We start from the raw sequence: 9,347 nt of genomic DNA on the forward strand, positions 1-9,347 counted from the left end.
TCTAGTCTACACAACCAACTGTCTGAACTGGTAATCTAGTCTAGTCTGAACTGGTAATCTAGTCTACACAACCAACTGTCTGAACTGGTAATCTAGTCTACACAACCAACTGTCTGAACTGGTAATCTAGTCTAACAACCAACTGTCTGAACTGGTAATCTAGTCTACACAACCAACTGTCTGAACTGGTAATCTAGTCTACACAACCAACTGTCTGAACTGGTAATCTAGTCTACACAACCAACTGTCTGAACTGGTAATCTAGTCTACACAACCAACTGTCTGAACTGGTAATCTAGTCTACACAACCAACTAACTGGTAATCTAGTCTACACAACCAACTGTCTGAACTGGTAATCTAGTCTACACAACCAACTGTCTGAACTGGTAATCTAGTCTACACAACCAACTGTCTGAACTGGTAATCTAGTCTACACAACCAACTGTCTGAACTGGTAATCTAGTCTACACAACCAACTGTCTGAACTGGTCTAACAACCAACTGTCTGAACTGGTAATCTAGTCTACACAACCAACTGTCTGAACTGGTAATCTAGTCTGAACTGGTACAACACAACTGTCTGAACTGGTAATCTAGTCTACACAACCAACTGTCTGAACTGGTAACAACCAACTCTGAACTGGTCTAGTCTACACAACCAACTGTCTGAACTGGTAATCTAGTCTACACAACCAACTGTCTGAACTGGTAATCTAGTCTACACAACCAACTGTCTGAACTGGTAATCTGGAACTGGTAATCTAGTCTACACAACCAACTGTCTGAACTGGAACTGGTAATCTAGTCTACACAACCAACTGTCTGAACTGGTAATCTAGTCTACACAACCAACTGTCTGAACTGGTAATCTAGTCTACACAACCAACTGTCTGAACTGGTAATCTACACAACCAACTGTCTGAACTGGTAATCAACAACCAACTGTCTGAACTGGTAATCTAGTCTACACAACCAACTGTCTACACAACCAACTGTCTGAACTGGTAATCTAGTCTACACAACCAACTGTCTGAACTGGTAATCTAGTCTACACAACCAACTGTCTGAACTGGTAATCTAGTCTACACAACCAACTGTCTGAACTGGTAATCTAGTCTACACAACCAACTGTCTGAACTGGTAATCTAGTCTACACAACCAACTGTCTGAACTGGTAATCTAGTCTACACAACCAACTGTCTGAACTGGTAATCTAGTCTACACAACCAACTGTCTGAACTGGTAATCTAGTCTACACAACCAACTGTCTGAACTGGTAATCTAGTCTACACAACCAACTGTCTGAACTGGTAATCTAGTCTACACAACCAACTGTCTGAACTGGTAATCTAGTCTACACAACCAACTGTCTGAACTGGTAATCTAGTCTACACAACCAACTGTCTGAACTGGTAATCTAGTCTACACAACCAACTGTCTGAACTGGTAATCTAGTCTACACAACCAACTGTCTGAACTGGTAATCTAGTCTACACAACCAACTGTCTGAACTGGTAATCTAGTCTACACAACCAACTGTCTGAACTGGTAATCTAGTCTAACAACCAACTGTCTGAACTAATCTAGTCTACACAACCAACTGTCTGAACTGGTAATCTAGTCTACACAACCAACTGTCTGAACTGGTAATCTAGTCTACACAACCAACTGTCTGAACTGGTAATCTAGTCTACACAACCAACTGTCTGAACTGGTAATCTAGTCTACACAACCAACTGTCTGAACTGGTAATCTAGTCTACACAACCAACTGTCTGAACTGGTAATCTAGTCTACACAACCAACTGTCTGAACTGGTAATCTAGTCTACACAACCAACTGTCTGAACTGGTAATCTAGTCTACTGTCTGAACAACCAACTGTCTGAACTGGTAATCTAGTCTACACAACCAACTGTCTGAACTGGTAATCTAGTCTACACAACCAACTGTCTGAACTGGTAATCTAGTCTACACAACCAACTGTCTGAACTGGTAATCTAGTCTACACAACCAACTGTCTGAACTGGTAATCTAGTCTACACAACCAACTGTCTGAACTGGTAATCTAGTCTACACAACCAACTGTCTGAACTGGTAATCTAGTCTACACAACCAACTGTCTGAACTGGTAATCTAGTCTACACAACCAACTGTCTGAACTGGTAATCTAGTCTACACAACCAACTGTCTGAACTGGTAATCTAGTCTACACAACCAACTGTCTGAACTGGTAATCTAGTCTACACAACCAACTGTCTGAACTGGTAATCTAGTCTACACAACCAACTGTCTGAACTGGTAATCTAGTCTACACAACCAACTGTCTGAACTGGTAACTGGAACTAATCTAGTCTACACAACCAACTGTCTGAACTGGTAATCTAGTCTACACAACCAACTGTCTGAACTGGTAATCTAGTCTACACAACCAACTGTCTGAACTGGTAATCTAGTCTACACAACCAACTGTCTGAACTGGTAATCTCTAGTCTACACAACCAACTGTCTGAACTGGTAATCTAGTCTACACAACCAACTGTCTGAACTGGTAATCTAGTCTACACAACCAACTGTCTGAACTGGTAATCTAGTCTACACAACCAACTGTCTGAACTGGTAATCTAGTCTACACAACCAACTGTCTGAACTGGTAATAGTCTACACAACCAACTGTCTGAACTGGTAATCTAGTCAACCAACTGTCTGAACTGGTAATCTAGTCTACACAACCAACTGTCTGAACTGGTAATCTAGTCTACACAACCAACTGTCTGAACTGGTAATCTAGTCTACACAACCAACTGTCTGAACTGGTAATCTAGTCTACACAACCAACTGTCTGAACTGGTAATCTAGTCTACACAACCAACTGTCTGAACTGGTAATCTAACACAACCAACTGTCTGAACTGGTAATCTAGTCTACACAACCAACTGTCTGAACTGGTAATCTAGTCTACACAACCAACTGTCTGAACTGGTAAGTCTAACTGTCTACACAACCAACTGTCTGAACTGGTAATCTAGTCTACACAACCAACTGTCTGAACTGGTAATCTAGTCTACACAACCAACTGTCTGAACTGGTAATCTAGTCTACACAACCAACTGTCTGAACTGGTAATCTAGTCTACACAACCAACTGTCTGAACTGGTAATCTAGTCTACACAACCAACTGTCTGAACTGGTAATCTAGTCTACACAACCAACTGTCTGAACTGGTAATCTAGTCTACACAACCAACTTTTTTAATAAAAAAACTTGTTGTTGTCTATTTTTTAGTCTGGTACTTTTTACCTCTTTATCTCCCCAACTTCTGAACTGTAGTTACAGTCTTGTCCCACAACCAACTCGCTGCAACTCCTGGTAATCTAGTACACAACCAACTGGAACTGGTAATCTAGGGAGAGGCTGAACTGGTAATCGAGAATCTAGTCTACACAACCAACTGTCTGAACTGGTAATCTTCCATGAACTGGTAATCTAGTCGTGCTCTGAACTGGTAAACACAACCCCAACCTGAACTGGTAATCTAGTCTACACAACCAACTGCATCTTGACTGACGACCAACTGTCAGTGTGCATGCGCCCATCCGCCACAAGGAGTCGCTAGAGCACGATGGGACAAGGACATCCCAGCCGGACAAACCCTCCCCTTACCCGGATGACACTGGGCCAATTGTACGCCACCTCATGGGTCTGCCGGGATCTGTAGTGACACAGTTAACACTACGATGCAGTTCCTTAGACCACTGTGATGCAGTTCCTTAGACCACTGTGATGGAGTTCCTTAGACCACCTCAATGCAGTGCCTTAGACCACTGTGATGCAGTGCCTTAGACCACTGTGATGCAGTTCCTTAGACCACTGTGATGCAGTTCCTTAGACCAATGTGATGCAGTTCCTTAGACCACTGTGATGCAGTTCCTTAGACCACTGTGATGCAGTTCATTAGACCACTGTGATGCAGTTCCTTAGACCACTGTGATGCAATTCCTTAGACCACTGTGATGCAGTTCCTTAGACCACTGTGATGTAGTTCCTTAGACCACTGTGATGCAGTTCCTTAGACCACTGTGATGTAATGGAGTTCCTTAGACCACTGTGATGCAGTTCACTTAGACCAACCACTGTGATGCAGTTCCTTAGACCACTGTGATGCAGTTCCTTAGACCACTGTGATGCAATGTGATGCAGTTCCTTAGACCACTGTGATGCACTCCTTAGACCACTGATGCAGTTCCTCCCACTGTGATGCAATTCCTTAGACCACTGTGATGCAGTTCCTTAGACCACTGTGATGCAGTTCCTTAGACCACTGTGATGCAGTTCCTTAGACCACTGTGATGCAGTTCCTTAGACCACTGTTGCCTTAGACCACTGTGATGCAGTTCCATTAGACCACTGTGATGAGTTCATTAGCCACTAGATGCAGTTCCTTAGACCACTGTGATGCAGTTCCTTAGACCACTGTGATGCAGTTCCTTAGACCACTATGATGCAGTGACTTAGACCACAGTAATGGAGTTCCTTAGACCACTGCGATGCAGTGACTTAGACCACTGTGATGCAGTTCCTTAGACCACTGTGATGCAGTTCCTTAGACCACTGTGATGTAATTCCTTAGACCACTTCGATGCAGTTCCTTAGACCACTGCGATGCAGTTCCTTAGACCACTGTGATGCAGTTCCTTAGACCAATGTGATGCAGTTCCTTAGACCACTGTGATGCAGTTCCTTAGACCAATGTGATGCAGTTCCTTAGACCACTGTGATGCAGTTCCTTAGACCACTGTGATGCAGTTCCTTAGACCACTGTGATGCAGTTCCTTAGACCACTGTGATGCAGTTCATTAGACCACTGTGATGCAGTTCCTTAGACCACTGTGATGCAATTCCTTAGACCACTGTGATGCAGTTCCTTAGACCACTGTGATGTAGTTCCTTAGACCACTGTGATGCAGTTCCTTAGACCACTGTGATGTAATTCCTTAGACCACTGTGATGCAGTTCCTTAGACCACTTCGATATAGTTCCTTAGACCACTGTGATGCAGTTCCTTAGACCAATGTGATGCAGTTCCTTAGACCACTGTGATGCAGTTCCTTAGACTACTGTGATGCAGTTCCTTAGACCACTGTGATGAGACCACTGTGATGCAGTTCCTTAGACCACTGTGATGTAGTTCCTTAGACCACTGTGATGCAGTTCCTTAGACCACTGTGATGTAGACCACTTCCTTAGACCACTGTGATGCAGTTCCTTAGACCAACTGTGATGCATGCAGTTCTTAGACCACTAATGATGCAGTTCCTTAGACCACTGTGATGCAGTTCCTTAGACCACTGTGATGCAGTTCCTTAGACCACTGTGATGCAGTTCCTTAGACCACTACTTCCTTAGTGATGCAGTTCCTTAGACCACTGTGATGCAGTTCCTTAGACCACTGTGATGCATGACCACTGTGATGCCATGTGATGCAGTTCCTTAGACCACTGTGATGACCACTGTGATGCAGTTGCAGTTCAGACCACTGTGATGCAGTTCCTTAGACCACTGTGATGATTCCTTAGACCACTGGCAGTTCCTTAGACCACTGTGATGACCACTGTGATGATGCAGTTCCTGTGATAGACCACTGTGATGCAGTTCCTTAGACCACTGTGATGCAGTTCCTTCCTTAGACCACTGTGATGATTCCTTAGACCAGTGACTTAGACCACAGTAACCACTGTGATGCAGTTCCTTAGACCACTTCCTTAGACCACTGATGCAGTGACTTAGACCACTGTGATGCAGTTCCTTAGACCACTGTGATGCAGTTCCTTGTGATGACCACTGTGATGCAGTTCCTTAACCACTGTGATGCAGTTCCTTAGACCACTTTGATGCAGTTCCTTAGACCACTGTGATGCAGTTCCTTAGACCACTGCGATGCAGTTCCTTAGACCACTGTGATGCAGTTCCTTAGACCACTGTGATGTGATGATGCAGTTCCTTAGACCACTGTGATTCCTTAGACCACTGTGCAGTCCTTAGACCAATGCAGTTCCTTAGACCACTGTGATGCAGTTCCTTAGACCACTGTGATGCAGTTCCTTAGACCACTGTGATGCAGTTCCTTAGACCACTGTGATGCAGTTCCTTAGACCACTGTGATGCAGTTCCAGACCACTGTGATGCAGTTCCTTAGACCACTGTGATGCAGTTCCTTAGACCACTGTGATGCAGTTCCTTAGACCAATGTGATGCAGTTCCACTGTGATGAGTTCCACTGTGATGCAGTTCCTTAGACCACTGTGATGCAGTCCTAGACCACTGTGATGCAGTTCCTTAGACCACTGTGATGCAGTTCCTTAGACCACTGTGATGCAGTTCCTTAGACCACTGTGATGCAGTTGCTTAGACCAATGTGATGCAGTTCCTTAGACCACTGTGATGCAGTTCCTTAGACCACTGTGATGCAGTTCCTTAGACCACTTTGATGCAGTTCCTTAGATGCCACTGTGATGCAGTTCCTTAGACCACTGACCAGTTCTGACCACTGTGATGCAGTTCCTTAGACCACTGTGATGACCAGACCACTGTGATGCAGTTCCTTAGACCACTGTGATGCAGTTCCACCACTGTGATGCAGTTCCTTATGCAGTTCCACTTATGCACCACTGTGATGCAGTTCCACTGTATGCAGTTCCAATGTGATGCAGTTCCTTAGACCACTGTGATGCAGTTCCTTAGACCACTGTGATGCAGTTCCTCAGACCACTGTGATGCAGTGCCTTAGAACACTGTGATGCATTTCCTTAGACCACTGTGATGCAGTTCCTTAGACCACTGCGATGCAGTTCCTTAGACCACTTTGATGCAGTACCTTAGACCCCTGTGATGCAGTGCCTTAGACCACTGTGATGCAGTTCCTTAGACCACTGTGATGCAGTGCCTTAGACCACTGCGATGTAGTACCTTAGACCACTGTGATGCAGTTCCTTAGACCACTGTGATGCAGTGCACTGTGATGCATGATGCAGTGCCTGAACCACTGTGATGCAGTTCCCCTGTGATGAGTGCCTTAGACCACTGTGATGCAGTTCCTTAGACCACTGTGTGCCTTATGCAGTTCCTTAGACCACTGTGATGCAGTGCCTGTGATGCAGACCACTGTGATGCAGTTCCTTAGACCACTGTGATGCAGTTCCTTACTGTGATGCAGTTCACCACTGTGATGCAGTGCCTTAGACCACTGTGATGCAGTTCCTTAGACCACTGTGATGCAGTTCCTTAGACCACTGTGATGCAGTGCCTTAGACCACTGTGATGCAGTTCCTTAGACCACTGTGATGCAGTGCCTTAGACCACTGTGATGCAGTTCCTTAGACCAATGTGATGCAGTGCCTTAGACCACTGTGATGCAGTTCCTTAGACCACTGTGATGCAGTGCCTTAGACCACTGAGCCACTCGGGAGGAACTTTTCAAGGTCTTTGTCTGTGTGTGTTTTAGGTAAAGAAGGCCCTCTAGCTTGTGTCACTTGTTACAAGAAAATCAAGTTTGTTACCACTGCGGCTAGACATGAATGTGCCAAACCCAAAACAGCCACACAACGACGACACACAGTGTGGAAAAATATTACTGCTTTGCATTAATGATTAATTTAGGTATCTCTTTCTGAATGCTTATTCTACTCCGTGGTGTTGACACAGCTGCGTGGGATTTGAGTGGTGCTCTCCAGGATGTTGATGAAGCAGTGTGACATGAGAGACCCTTTTCCTCGACCCCTATTTCACTACATTCCAAACCATTGACTGGTGGAGGGAGGTGGATGATGTGGATGTTCATGTTACATGTTTCAACCTCCTTGTAGGAGAGAATGGTCAGTTGTACACCCGAATGCATTCAACTGAAATGTGTCTTCCTCATTTAACCCAACCCCTCTGAATCAGAGAGGGGGGCTGCCTTGATGGATATCCACGCCTTCTGCGCCCAGGGAACAGAATGGTAGATTTATCCACCTTGCCAGCTCGGGGATTCCACCTTCTGGTTACTAGCCCAACGCTCTTAACCGCTAGGCTAACTTCCTCCCCTGTGTCGTACTACGGGTCAGGATGACAATATTGTCCTAAATGAGCTTTGTGTAAATGCACCAAGGCAATGAGATGGGGCCATGCTTAAACAAAGACACACTCCTACTTTATCGGCTGTATCCTACAGCAGTAGGTAACTGTAACAACCATCATCATCAAGCCATAACGTTGTCATAACAACGGCATAATATATCCCATTACAACAAGTTATGACAATCTGTTGACTGGCCGTGCAAGGAGCAGTAGGAGTCTGATAGTTATCTTCATCATGAGGAAATTTTTCCCTAATCCTGGCGAAAACCTGTTCAAAACGTCTCTGTGTCCTTCTGTGACAAGTTGAGAACTGTGTGTGTGGTGCTATTGATTCTTCTCCCTCCACAGCCCAGCCTAGACCCCCGTGGTCCTCTCCACATCCATGTCCGTCCGTCTAGACCGGTTCCCCCAACATCACTTCCTATGGCTGGGCTTGTTTCCACATGTTGTAGCTGTAGGCAGCAGGATAATGGAGCATAGTGTCACACTGAGACGCGCTAATTAAAGGAGCAATCTGGTTCCTATTACCGGCTTTCAAATAACGCTCTCTCTCTTAATGTGCCCCAGTCTGCCTGAATTTGATAACAACATGGCTGCTTAGTTTCTCTGGTGTTGAGATGGAATGGCCCTGTGTGTGTATGTTATAGTGTCTGTGTCTGTGTGGGCACTGCAGTTCTACAGGCTCCTGGGTGAAAGTCTTTGCCCTCCTCAGAGGCATGGTTTGTTCTTATGTCCTGAAAACATGAAAACAGTGAAGTCACCTTTGGATAGATCGGCTACCATTCAACGTGATTGAAACAGAAAGATGTCATGGACCACTTCAGATGTACTTTATTAGTTATCTTTCAATTGATAAAATATGCCAGATTTAATCTTGAATGACATACCTCTGTTGAATTAAAAGCTGAGCTCAAATGTCAACAATCTAAACCTATTAATTCACTTTAATGTCAAAAGCATAAAAGACCAACTGTCAACACCAAGCTCTTGTCTATCATTGGGGAATGACCTCACTGTCAACACCTCCCCCTTGTCTATCATTGGTGAATGACCTCACAGTCAACACCTCCCCCTTGTCTATCATTGGTGAATGACCTCACAGTCAACACCTCCCCCTTGTCTATCATTGGTGAATGATCTCACAGTCAACACCTCCCCCTTGTCTATCATTGGAGGGTGACCTCACAGTCAACACCTCCCCCTTGTCTATCATTGGAGGGTGACCTCACTCCC

Source organism: Oncorhynchus nerka, linkage group LG8, assembly GCF_034236695.1.
Source record: "Oncorhynchus nerka isolate Pitt River linkage group LG8, Oner_Uvic_2.0, whole genome shotgun sequence".
In the NCBI taxonomy this organism is placed as follows: Eukaryota; Metazoa; Chordata; class Actinopteri; order Salmoniformes; family Salmonidae; genus Oncorhynchus; species Oncorhynchus nerka.